Genomic DNA, 13,329 nt, shown 5'->3' with positions numbered 1-13,329 from the left:
CATGATTTCCATTTCCATTCTCTCCGCCCTATCTGTATAGCATGCAGTTCAATTCAATTACCTTTAGGGACGAGTTTCATTTCCAATTTCTTTGTGGTTTGCTCCACTGTTATGGTATCAATTTCAATTCCAATTTTTATGGTTCGCTTCACCTGTATGGCATGCATTTCAATTTGAGTCTCTTTGTGGTTCATCTCAATGTATGACACAACTTTCAATTCAAATCTCTTTCTGGGTTGCCGCAGCTGGTCTCCACCTCTACAATTTGCTTTTTAATTACAATCACTCTATGGTTTGGTCCATCTGCATGGCACAAGTTTCAATTCAAGTCTCTTTTTAGGCTGCCCCTCCTGTATGGGATACATTTAAATTCCAATTTCTCTTTTGTTTGCCCCATTATAGCATAATTTTCAATTTGAGTTTCTCTGTGGTCAGCGTCACCTTTATGGCATGAGTTTCGATTCCAATCCTGCTGTAGTTTACTGTTTTCTCCACCTCTATAGCATTAGTTTTAATTTGGGTCTCTTTATGATTTTCTCGACCCGTATGGTATGAGTTTCTATTCCAATCTCACTATGGGTTGTCCTACTTGTATGGCACGTGTTTATCAAAATTATCTCTTTACTGCGTACCCATTCTACTCTTATTTTAGTAGATGGGCTCCCTGAAATCTATGCAACCTCTTGCAAACACTCAGTTTTATGATAGAAGTATTCTTTTATATGATAACAAAAGTAGAAGTCGATCAAATTTAAGTAGATCCAATCTTGGTTCAAGAAGTTGAAACACTACAAATAATCTTGGGATTTAGTGGTCTGTGGGCTGTTGTTGTAAGGTTGGTTTGATCTCTATGCATTTTCTCAAGTAATTTCATTCAAATTTGCTACATGTACTAAGGATTTACAGTTTGTAGATCCTGATTTTGTTGTCTTGATGGCATGGTGTGTGTCAGGTATCTGAGTTCTCTTTCAGCAGTTCCGCTAGTAACTCTTGTTTCTCTTGGGCTCTATGAACTTGGGTTCCCGTGGGTAAGTGGACACTGAGCACCATTTCTGTTATGTTCACTTGGCTTAACAAATTCTATTTCAGAAGCTGATCTCTATTGCACTCACTTGGTATTAAACAAATTTTCTATTTGCTTGAATAGAATTCATATGCTTCAAGTTTCAATGAATGCCATAATTGCATTTGAGTTATATGGGTATAGAATTCCTAAGCTTGAGTGCCCTAGTCCAGCATTTTTGTTAGTTGATATAGAAAGTTGTAGAGTACTCAAAATTATAGTGTGATTACAATTGGTTTGGAACAGAAGGACCTGCTCAAGTATGCTAGCTAACTTGAATAGCACCCATATTGCTTGGATAATTATGGGCTTGATGGCTATTTCTATTAAACAAGGTCCATCTGTTTGACTTTCATTTATCTTGAAGCAATAGATATTTTGATTTGATATCTGCAGACTCTTCTTTTGAATGGATGCAGTATGTGCTTTTCTGCACCGTAGGTGATTTCTCGACAGATAGTTTGGTTGGAGCTTAACACCTGCTTTTACACAGATACTTAGGATGAAATATATTGCATAAACTAGATGAAACAATTTTTTTTTTTGGGAAATGTATTATGAATAAAAAATGTTTCAGAAGTGTTTGACTTAGATTAGTCCTGATTTACTCCTAATTATATCGTCTAATATATATTTAAGGTTTAAATTTTTAACACAATAGCATATTATGTACGATCTTTATTAATATTAATCACATTAGTAATAAGCAATGTTCGGAGTTGGACTGTTTCACAATGGATCATGGTAAGTTCTGAAAAGAATTATTTCCAGTTTGTTTTGAAACTTCTCTTGTGAAAATTTAAGCTATAATGACTAAATGACATAGCTACTGAATCTTTTTGAATCCGGTGGATTCGATTTTACTTGAGCTGATACACTTTCTAGCTTGAGTAGCTAGCATAGATGAAGTCCCTTCATTGGTTCAAATGTATTTCAGAAATATTTGCATGCAGTAAAAGTATTAGTGCCTAGCATAAATATTAAGAATGACCCGACTCAAGTGTTGTCAATGCACTGAACTTTAACTCACTAAAATTGACCTCAGATGTCTTCAACCAAATCATGTCAGTTTATTCAGCTATTAGTTAATAGCCCAACTCTTGGTTTTTATTTTAACTTTCAACCAGTTAAACTTGCATTTACCATAATAAGTTTTGGGCCCTATCCAAACCAGTTTTGCAATTTTCAATAGATTGATAGGTTCTTCGCGTCAAACTTGGAATTTCTTCTGTTCACCAAACACCCATATGCTTGGATATCCATATTACCTGCCTTCAAATTTATGTTTGGACGTATATTTTGTAATATCTATTCTATTTGAATTTCCATTTTGTTTGAAAATATATCCTCTTTTTTTGAAAAAAGTCAAATGAAGTGTTGTACTCTGATGTTATTTACAGGTGGGGAAATGCATTGAAATAGGGCTTCCACAACTTATTGCACTGGTCTTCTTTTCACAGGTAAGGAATTAACCAATTACCATTATGTGTAAACTTCTAGAGTGTATCTCTCTAGATATATATCGTATATCTTGTTCCTAGTCTTTCCATGCTTTTTAAAATCTATTGTATTAAATGATTTGTAATTGGAAAGATTGTGGCACTAATTTGTTGCAGAATGAAACTAATTGATTAAACTCTTTTGTCCTCCCTTTCAGTATGGTCGACATATCAAGACTCGTAAAGACTCGTAAGAAGCCTTTATTTGAGCATTTTGCCATCATAATTGCAATTGCTATTGTGTGGGCATATGCCCATATTCTCACTATAGGTGGAGCATACAAGCATACCCCTCAAAAGACCCAAGCCCATTGCTGAACAGACCGTTCTAGACTAGTTAGTGGTGCCAAATGGTATGCATTCTTACAAGAAGCATGCATACTAATTGTCATGTCATTTCATACAGTACGTTCTCATGCAAAGCCTCAGCATGGTCTTTATTATTCTGCAGCATAAGAGTTCCATATCCATTTCAATGGGGAGGACCTGTTTTTGATGGAGGACAGTCTTTTGCAATGATGGCTACAACATTTGTGTCTCTTGTTGAGGTCTACCTGCTTGCCATATATCAGATATTCTTTCTTCTCTTTTATTTTATTTATCCCGTTGACATTTTTGATAGTTATCTATGGGTTTCTATTTAAAAACAAAATTGGGTATTGACTACTATTTTTTTTTGCTTTCATAAATTTGTAGTCTACTGGTACATTCTATGTTGTTTCAAGGTTTGCAAGTGCCACACCTCCCCCTTCATCTATCATCAGTTGTGGTATAGGCTGGCAGGTACGGAAATGGATTCGTTGCTTTCACCCTTATGGATTCAGGTAATTGGAAGATTGTATCATTGTCGTTGATGGAATGTAATGGTCCTCTCTACAGGGAATTGGAATTTTATTGGATGGGATGTTTGGAACTGGAGATGGGTCCACAGTATCAGTGTAAGAACCAGACAACTTGACCCATTTCTGGAAACTTTTAGCTGCAACTTGACCCATTTCTGGCAATACTAGCTCTGAAATGTATTAGTGTAAGAACCAGGCAACTTGACCCATTTTTGGCAACTTTAGCTGCAACTTGACCCATTTCTGGCAATACTAGCTCTGAAATTTGTCTTATCTTGGGAATTTGTAGTGAGAATGCTGGTCTTTTGGGGTTGACACGAATTGGGAGTCGCAAGGTGCTCCAGATATCAGCAGGATTTATGATATTCTTCTCTGTTCTTGGTGATAATCAACTCAAGTTGAGATATTGTTATCATTTTGGGGTTTATCCCCTAGTCTAGGATTTTGCATTGCTAATTTCATGTTAATGTGTTCCAAGCAAATTTGGAGCAATCTTTGCTTCTATTCCAGCACCCATTGTCGATGCCGTGTACCATCTCCTCTTTGGTTATGTTGGTATGTATACAGTGTACACAAATCCTATGTGTTGAGCTGCAAAGTCAGTCAACTAGTAGTATCTTAGCTGTTGCCATAATGTATAGTGGATGTATGCATAAAACCTTAAGGTTAACTCATATTGGCAGACAGTTTGTACAATGCAATTTCAACATATTAGGGTAAAACAACAATTCATTGGGTACCTATATTGGCAGACAGTTTGTACGATGCAGCTTTAAAATTGTAGGGTAGAACAACAATTCTTTGGGTTTTGCCTCATGTCTGAAATTTTTTGTATTCTTGATGAGCAGTTGGTGGGGGTCTCAGTTTTCTTCAATTTTGTAATCTAAATAGTTTTAGGATGAAGTTCATCTTCGGCTTCTCTATGTTTTTGGGATTATCGGTACCACAGTACTTCAATGAATTTACAGTTTCTTCTGGTCATGGTCCAGTCCACACTCATGGACGATGGGTAGGCTTCTTACAACCTCTTTCAGGGACTAAATTGAAATTTTTTGGCTAGCAGTTCGTTGTGGCAACATTCCCTTCAATCTTCAAATTTTCAATGTTTTTAACTTTAAACATTTTTGAATCGCTTTTTTAACAGTTCAATGACATTATCAATGTGATTTTCTCGTCACCACCTTTAGTTGCTGGTAGCGTAGCATTGTTTTCGGATAACACTCTACATATGGGGGAGAGCTCAACAACGAAAGATAGAGGCCATCATTGGTGGGATAAGTTTCGTTCATTCAAAACCGATCCTAGAAGTGAAGAGTTTTATGCTCTCCCTTTCACCCTGACCAAGTTTTTCCCATCTGTCTGAGGATGAAACTTTATTTTAGAGGTGGGGTCTCTGTTTTATCAATAGCCTTAGTGTATTTGGAGAATAATTAGAGTGTCTTCAATTCAGAAAGAGACAACTTCACAATGTGAAATCTAAGATGTCTATATTTTATATCTATCACTTTGATAGGGAACTGCTTTCACGAATTATCTCAAATGGATGCCTCTGTGCCCTGGTCAATCATTTTCAGAGCACTTCAAGATCACCGTTCTTGGCAAGCAGCAAAAGGAGAATAATGAAAAGGAAAAGTACATTTCAGACTCTCAGAGTGGTCAATATGCTATCTTGACTCCAATTCAAAAGAGGCATGTTGTGCATAGAGTAGTTTATTTTTGTAAGTACCTTTGAAGATGCAACATAATGTTTTTGTTGTTGGTGCTTCAAATTGAGCCAATGAGCATTTATCTAGAACTCAAGAGTCATATAGAGCCAGTTTATAGTAATGATATCTTAAGCCCCTTGCAAAGGCATTAGTAGGAACTAGCAGTGCAATTTCTTTCTGATATTCTCCACGCATAATGCGAGAATTATTAGTTATTCATAGCACATTTTTAAAATATAATTTTTTTGGTAAACATTGTTTGCCTTTGAAATAAAGACTTCAGCTCCTGTTGACAGGACACTTTAGGCTTACTATTAATTTTAGCTTCATGATTTTCTTCCAAAATGAGTGCATGGAAATTATTGCAGCAAAAATGAAATGACATTGGAAAAGTAACGAAAAATGTAGTACAGCTTTTCAGATGGCATTCCATGCAATGTATCACAGATTGCTTTTGGGCATTGTCATCTATTCTTTTGTACTTTTTATTATGTTCTACATATTGGGGATTTTTTTCTTATGCATCATGATCGGATATGCTTATTATTGTTAGTTTCATCCTAGGTATATACTTTTCAGCTTTTCATGACAGAATCATTTGTAGTTCTCCTGGGTAGGTAGCATTCACACATGTTGCCACCAATATAACAGGGGCCACTAGAGTTGCAAGATCATCCCCATGGTGTAAACTTTATCTGATAACATAACAACAAAGGGAAATTTTGAACATCCATTGCATCTACCTTGTTTTTTAAGAAAGTTCTGAGCATTCTTGGATTGAATGTTTGCTTTGGAGATTGTACATGTTGGTGGAAGAGAGTAAAACGAAGGTCATCTTCTCTCTGTATTGTTATCTCTAGGCCATCACATGTAGAATATTTCTACACCTTTCTAACCAAGTATAAGTTATGTAGTAGTATTAGAACCTGAAAATGTTAGATCCTTGTGTACCTTCAATTGATGCAATGATGCTTCAGCCATATTGGTCGATTCCAAAAAAGAAGGGTTCAATAGTTAGTATATCCTCTGAATAGATACCCTCCACGTGTGGGTGCCTTGAACCAATAACATGGAGATGTGTGCAAGGGAACCTATTCAAATGGAGATACATCAATAGGTGGAGCATTCCAATGAAACAAATTCCATAATAAGTTGACTGGTTCACTTGTTAAGGAAGATGCTTGTTCTTTTAAATATAGGCTGGAAAAGGTCAGTCCCTTGGTTTACTTGTTTTCTCAATTGCTGCGGGAATGTACCATTTTGAGGAAGATGCAAGTATTTGGAATGGCCTACGAATGTTGGAGTACCCACTTTGTGGCCTCACACATATTTGAAAGTGTTTCTTGCGGAAGTATTTACCCTTGAAGCGCCTTTGGAAGATGGATGTTAAGCATTGAAGCCCTTTGTTTCCAATGTTTATGGAGGTATTCCTCTCTTTGGGGGCTATTTGGTGTATTGTACATGTGGCATAAAAAAAAAAAAAAACTCAATTTTTATATACAAATCTGTGGAATAAGTTCTCTCTCTGGCAACTGTTTTTTTTACCCATTACAGCCCTAGAGTCAGTCCTCCAACAACAATGCATCTTTCCACTTCAAAAATGCTATTATTTTTTATTGCAACTACACATATAACATAAAACTTAAAAGGTAATTGGAATAAACCTAATAGTATATAATATATATTGTCAAACAAAACATACCATAAACCTCCAACTTCAGTATATAGGAACAAAGCAACCCTACCAATAATTAATCTTTTACATGGCTTGGACATATATAATTTTTTTATCCATTATTATTTGCTTAATTTTGAAAACCAAAGTAATTTTTTTTAATCAAAATTCTACAACGCTTATTTGTTAATTAGGTAGTTGATCTATTTCATTATGTACTCTGCAATGCTTCTTGACAAACTATGAAAGGTTCGTCACTTTGCTATCACGAATGTGTTTTTTTTTTCCTTTTTCTTGATTTTGTCAACGATTAGGAATTACGGGGGTGTTTATTATAGTTTTAGTTGTAACCTTTCAACTTTTTGGGCTTATTTTCTTATATCAAACATTTGTGCAGGTTTCAACGAAATCACATTTCATTGAGTATGTATTTACAAATAAGTGATTTTGGGATCAAAACCCATAAAGTAATTTTATATTTGCTCTTCAAATTCTTTCAAGTTTTTGAAAGTAAAACCAATGAATTATCAATATAATTTTACCGTAATAAAAAACAATTAGAAAGACTTTAGCCAGCTCAAATTGCTCATCAGTATCTCTTCTAGAGAACTTCCCATATAAAAATCTTGGGAGTATCCAAAAAGAAAACTTTTAATTAAGTAGGAATTTATACAAAAATTATTATTTTAATCAAATTAAAATTTTTCCAATTCAACAATTCCAATTTAATAATCTTATCGGCCTCTCTTTGTACCTTTTGGGACAATTGCTAGTATTATAAGATGACTAATTTCAGAAGGGGTAAAATCAATTAGTGGAAGTTACAATGGGAGTGGTGGGCATCTTCATTTAATGAAGCCATCTTGCTTTGAAGCATCTTACTGCCGAATCCCAACATCGACCATGCATTACGGATGGAGTAGAGGTCACATATTTAAAAAGTGTGGATTCCTTTGGGCGCTTTCCACGAACCTTCTCTTCTCATATTACGGAGAACAAGTGGCATGGATGGACATAATAATGAAAATTAATGTTTTAACAAATATTTTGATGTGACACTTATGATGTGGCATTTGTAAGTGTTGTATTTCCCTGCAATTATACATTTTGAAAAAATTGTGATATGCTCTCTTGTTCTTGTTAGTGTTTTATAGTTGGTTTTAGTCCATATAATGTTTTTTAAAAATAATTTATTCATTTGGTTTTTTTGTCTTCATGTTTTATATATGAAAATATAAGTAATTGATATCATGTTTTTTTATATCAGAGGGTTGATATGTTAATATGATTAGGTTTTAAGGTAATTGGCAGTTTTCTTATGGGAGACTAACTAATCATTCCTTTATCATGTAGGTGTTATTTTCAAATAATAATTTAATATTTTTAAATAATTATTTTAGTATTAATTTAATAATTAAATTATAATATTTGTTTTTAGGTTTTTGAAAAAATTGATGGTGATTATGATTAACATCTATTAAGACCAATATTATTTAGTGGATTTTAAGAAAAAAATAAATTGAGACATTTTAATAGTTTATTCATATGATAAAAATGAAGAGAGAAGCGTTTTTAGATCACTATAGTTTTGTTGACTTAACAATTCAAGAAGGTTGGTAGTGTGGCAAATGTTTTGGAAATGAGAACAGGTGTAAGTAAGAGTCGGGTAATCCAAGAGAGACTATTTTTCATCTTCAACCCTCTTAGTATCACAAGGTGACAACTCTTTGTCCCAAAGTGTTTTGGGAATAGACTAACACCCGGTTTCGCTTCGAAGTTCATAAAAAATAGTTTTTATCTTCACAATGTTCATTTTCTTCGTAGCACTAGTCAAGACAGAAAGATAATTCTGATTAGCAATAATGGGGTTAATCACAACCTTATAATACCATAGCTTCATTTTTCCCTCAAACTCCTTATTATCCCACAACTTATCCCTCAATTTGGATGTAATAGTACTTTTAATATTATCTTTATTCTCTAAGATGATCTCCTCCTTTATCCCCCAATGTGGAACCAAGACTGGACATCCTTATGCCAACCTCTCTTGAACCAGAGGTGGGGGTTTTGGCTAGAGTTAGAAGAAATTTTGGGGAACTTCTTGTCTTCCATGTTGTAAAGCTTCTTCTTATACATTAGATACTTAAACATAGACATTTTTTCAACGGGGAAATGCTAGCTTCAATCAAGAGGATAAGGTAGAGAGTATTTCCTTTAATCTTAAGGTTATAGGTTATAAATAAAATAATGTTTACTGTCCAATAATTATATTATCGAATAAATTCAACTAAATATTAAACCATTAACATGTAAATAGATAATCACATCAAAACAACGATGAACACACTCATCAATATTGCTCCCTGAATATGATTAAGTTAAAACCAAAACTTCAAAAAATTCAATATTATTTCTGAATTTTATATTCATGTTTTTTACTCATTAAATCTAAGATATTTAGTTATTGGAATGGTATGACATAAACAAATAATAATACAAAATTATTTGAAAGGATGGGAAAGGAGGATTGCGGGCCTTCAAATCCTTATCAGAAGTTTTGTCCTATAAATAATAAAGATAACATTTTCATTTATTTTGTGCGAAAAAACCATTTTTAAAGGCCATATTTTTCTAAGTATATTTTATTTATGAAGGATTGATTATGAGTGTTTGGGTTAAGCTTTTATCGATTTGGATTGTTAAAGATGTGTGACCATTTTCTTTCTTTCTTTCTTTCTTCGTTTTCTTTTTTTATAAGAAAACCAATTTAAGGAGGTCAAACATATTCTTTCGCACATTTCCAATGGTTCACAAGGCACATTACTTGCTAAGGTTTTGCAAATGGGGTAGCAAGCTAAGTGGGCTTGATTGTGGGGAAAAATCCACAGTTAAGCGTGCTTGAGTGAGAGGCGATCTGGGATGGGTGACCTCCCGGGAAGTCTTGGTTACCAGGTGCAAGCCTCGGAAGTGATGAATGATGCTATGTGATTTATTTCACCAGTTTCAATCCCAGTTCTTCACCCATGTGAGCATCACCTGATGCAATGAGTGCTAAGTGAACTATTCAAATCATGAGAAATTAGTCACTTACGACTACCTCTCATGGAAATGGTCATACATGAATGACTTACTTAACGCAGTTGAATCCCAAAAATGATATCTAATATAATGCACTGCGTAAACCCCCTATACTTAAATTCAAAAAGAGTGAAGGGATCTCTACTTGAATGGTTCACGAGGCACAATACTTGCTCAGGTTTTGCAAATGGGGTAGCAAGCTAAGTGGGTTTGATTGTGGGGAAAACTCCACAGTTAAGCGCGCTTGAGCCAGAGGCAATCTAGGATGGGTGACCTCCCGGGAAGTCCTAGTTACCGGGTGCAAGCCCAAGAAGTGATGAATGACACTATGTGATTTATTTCACCAGTTTCAATCCCACTTCTTCACCCCTGTGAGCATCACCCGATGCAATAAGTGCTAAGTGAACTATTCAAATCATGAGAAATTAGTCACTTACGACTACCTCTCATGAAAATGGTTATACATGAATGACTTAACGCAGTTGAATCCCAAAAATGATATCTAATATAATGCACTGCATAAACCTCCTATACTTAAATTCAAAAAGAGTGAAGGGACCTCTACTTGAATGGTTCACGAGGCACAATACTTGCTAAGGTTTTGCAAATGGGGTAGCAAGCTAAGTGGGCTTGATTGTGGGGAAAACTCCACAGTTAAGCATGCTTGAGCCAGAGGTGATCTGGGATGGGTGACCTCCCGGGAAGTCCTAGTTACCGGGTGCAAGCCCCGGAAGTGATGATTGACGCTATGTGATTTATTTCACCAATTTCAATCCCACTTCTTCACCCCTGTGAGCATTACTCGATGCAATGAGTGCTAAGTGAGCTATTCAAATCATGAGAAATTAGTCACTTATGACTACCTCTCATGGAAATGGTCATACGTGAATGACTTACTTAACGTAGTTGAATCCCAAAAATGATATCTAATACTTTATTTGCTGAGAATTGATTATAAATTTTTGGATTGGATTTTTTTGATAAAATGATAATAAAACACGTGATTAATGTCGTCTTACCTATTTGGATTGTTAGAGATTTGTGAATTTCCTTTTATGTGAGGAAACCACACACATGGCTCTACTCTTGTTGAGGTTTAAACCTAAGTTGTATCTATGGCTAAGCCTCATCCCTACCACTAAACCATAATGTATATATGAATTGATAAAACTTAAACCCCATATAAGACTTCCAAGGAATTCAAACATATCTTGGAAGTTGAACATGGTAAAAATTAAAAAATCAAGATTTCACTTAAAACTTTTAATGAAGGGTATACTTAGTTTACCATTTTAATTGAAATACAATTATTTTTTGCAAATTTTCATCATTGAAAAGTTGTATACAAATATATCTTTCAACATAAAATTAATTTTTTCTCTTTAAATTTTATTGTTACTTGCATGTGTTTTAAAATCACAATACACTCTACAAACATAAAAGTATAGAAGATTTTGTAAGATGTATATCAACAATTAGTGTTTGTATTCCATTTCATATTTAAATGATAGAGATACTTCTATTTAGTTTTAGAATCAATGGCCTTATTATAGGTTGTGCATGTTGTAAAATCACAATGGACTTTAAGAAGATAAATGTAGAAAATCTAAGTGGCAAGTTCATAATTATGGCTTGCATTACATGTCATATTGAAGAAAGAGACACTCTCATGCAGTGTTAAAATTTGATTACCAAAATCTTGGTCATAGGATGTTTTTGGCCATAGTGTGTGTGAAACTTGTTCATTGAGGGGTTCAAGATACCAATGTCTATTTGATACCTAAATGTCATATCCATGAATAAAATTTTGTATCATATGCAATACACATCATAACATATTATCTCACATCATGTATAACACTTATCATGGCATGCATTCTTGTCTCACGTACAATAGACATCACAATATATGGTCATGTCTCATGTACAATATATACCATAAACTATGGGTCTCACACATGATGCAAACCATCACCTGCAATTAAACATATCCTATGGTGTGCCTATGTGCTTGTCATTTGCTAAGCATAATCATACAAGGATGCATAAATTTTGACATGCACATAAATTCCACACCACTTAGAACTCAAATAAACTAGATTTAACATTATCCTATGTTAAAAGAAGTAACTTAAATTTATACATGCATTTTGACATTTGAATAAACTTCAAAATATTTTTAATATGATAAATAACTTGATGCCCAAAGGAGAATACTTCATAGCCATTTTGTATGTGATTATTTACCATCATCGTACTTTGATATCATATCAATACCATACATACTTCATCTTAGTGTTATCGATTCTTGCTTTGTCATATATCATAGTTTGTCTTTTGATGAGGAAGACTATAAGAGAAGTTGAAATTAATATTTAATCCAAGCTTTCCAATTTAGATTTAATCCTCAACTAGTTGTAAAAATGCATCATAACGCAAACTCAATTGACGAGTTATTAATGGTAGGACCGATGGTCTTAAAAGGAAGGAGCTAATGTTGGAATATTCAACCATAGTGGGGGGTGTGAATCAATATTAACAATTTTTAACTTCAAAAAATTGTAAATACATGACAAATATAAAGCAAAACACATAAATTTGTGAAGCATGAGGAGTTTTATGTGGAAGCACAAAGCGATAAAAAATAACAACATTATTTTCTTAATATATATAAAGAGTACAATAAAATTTATCAACGCCAATTGAAAGGAAGCAACAACTACATGGTTTATTAGCACCAACTAAAAGGAAACACCATCTCTTTGATTTATTAGCACCAGCTCCCTAATTTATCAACACTAACTCCCTAGTTTTGTCAGCACCAACTCCCTAATTTATCAACATTAAAGCTTGTACAAGAGTCAATATTAGTAAAAGAAAATTTGTCCTCCTAGGAGCTGCTCCTATGTCCTTCATACGAGCATTCAGTTTGGAAACCACAATTCCAAATGAATGAGTGCTTTGCATGAATACAAGAAGTCTTCTTAACCTTGATTTTGTCTCACATTATGTGGATGTGTGTTATACTCATGAACATGTATTTGACAGGTATAATGATTGGTTTCAAGTTATGGTTAGATTCGTCAAGGAATTGGAGTCCCTTGAGAGATGATATATGTACGTGTTCAGTTACAAGGAAGTGTGCCTGGCACAACAAGGTAAACTAACTGGTATGTTATATTTATTTATTCATTGACAATTATGTATTTATGATAGTATGATGTAGAGAATTGCATGGCAAAAGAGACTGCCATGAAATATTGAAGAAGGATTGGTTGAGATTTCCCTTGGAAGCATTAGGAACCCAAGGGGTTGAGTCATGGTGTTTGATGCTAGTCTTGTGCTTTCAGTGTCTAGTGATTTTTTTTCATTTGATTTTCAATTTTGTTCAATTCTGGTGCATGGTCATGCCAGTTTGTTTGTGGTGTCCTATTGTTATTGGTTTTTCATGGTTTTCTTCTTGTTT

At 34.2% G+C, this 13,329-nt stretch overlaps 1 pseudogene; it reads left to right on the top strand.

The window, feature by feature from the left end:
* Positions 1–575: 575 nt before the first annotated feature.
* Positions 576–5,120, top strand: LOC149182799 (nucleobase-ascorbate transporter 6-like; annotated as a pseudogene).
* The last annotated feature ends 8,209 nt before the right edge of the window (positions 5,121–13,329 follow it).

Source organism: Pinus tabuliformis, chromosome 3_2 (genome assembly GCF_031772625.1).
Source record: "Pinus tabuliformis cultivar Carrire ecotype Pingquan chromosome 3_2, CPIR1, whole genome shotgun sequence".
NCBI classification, from domain to species: Eukaryota; Viridiplantae; Streptophyta; class Pinopsida; order Pinales; family Pinaceae; genus Pinus; species Pinus tabuliformis.
This window is presented reverse-complemented; position numbering and strand designations above follow the sequence as displayed.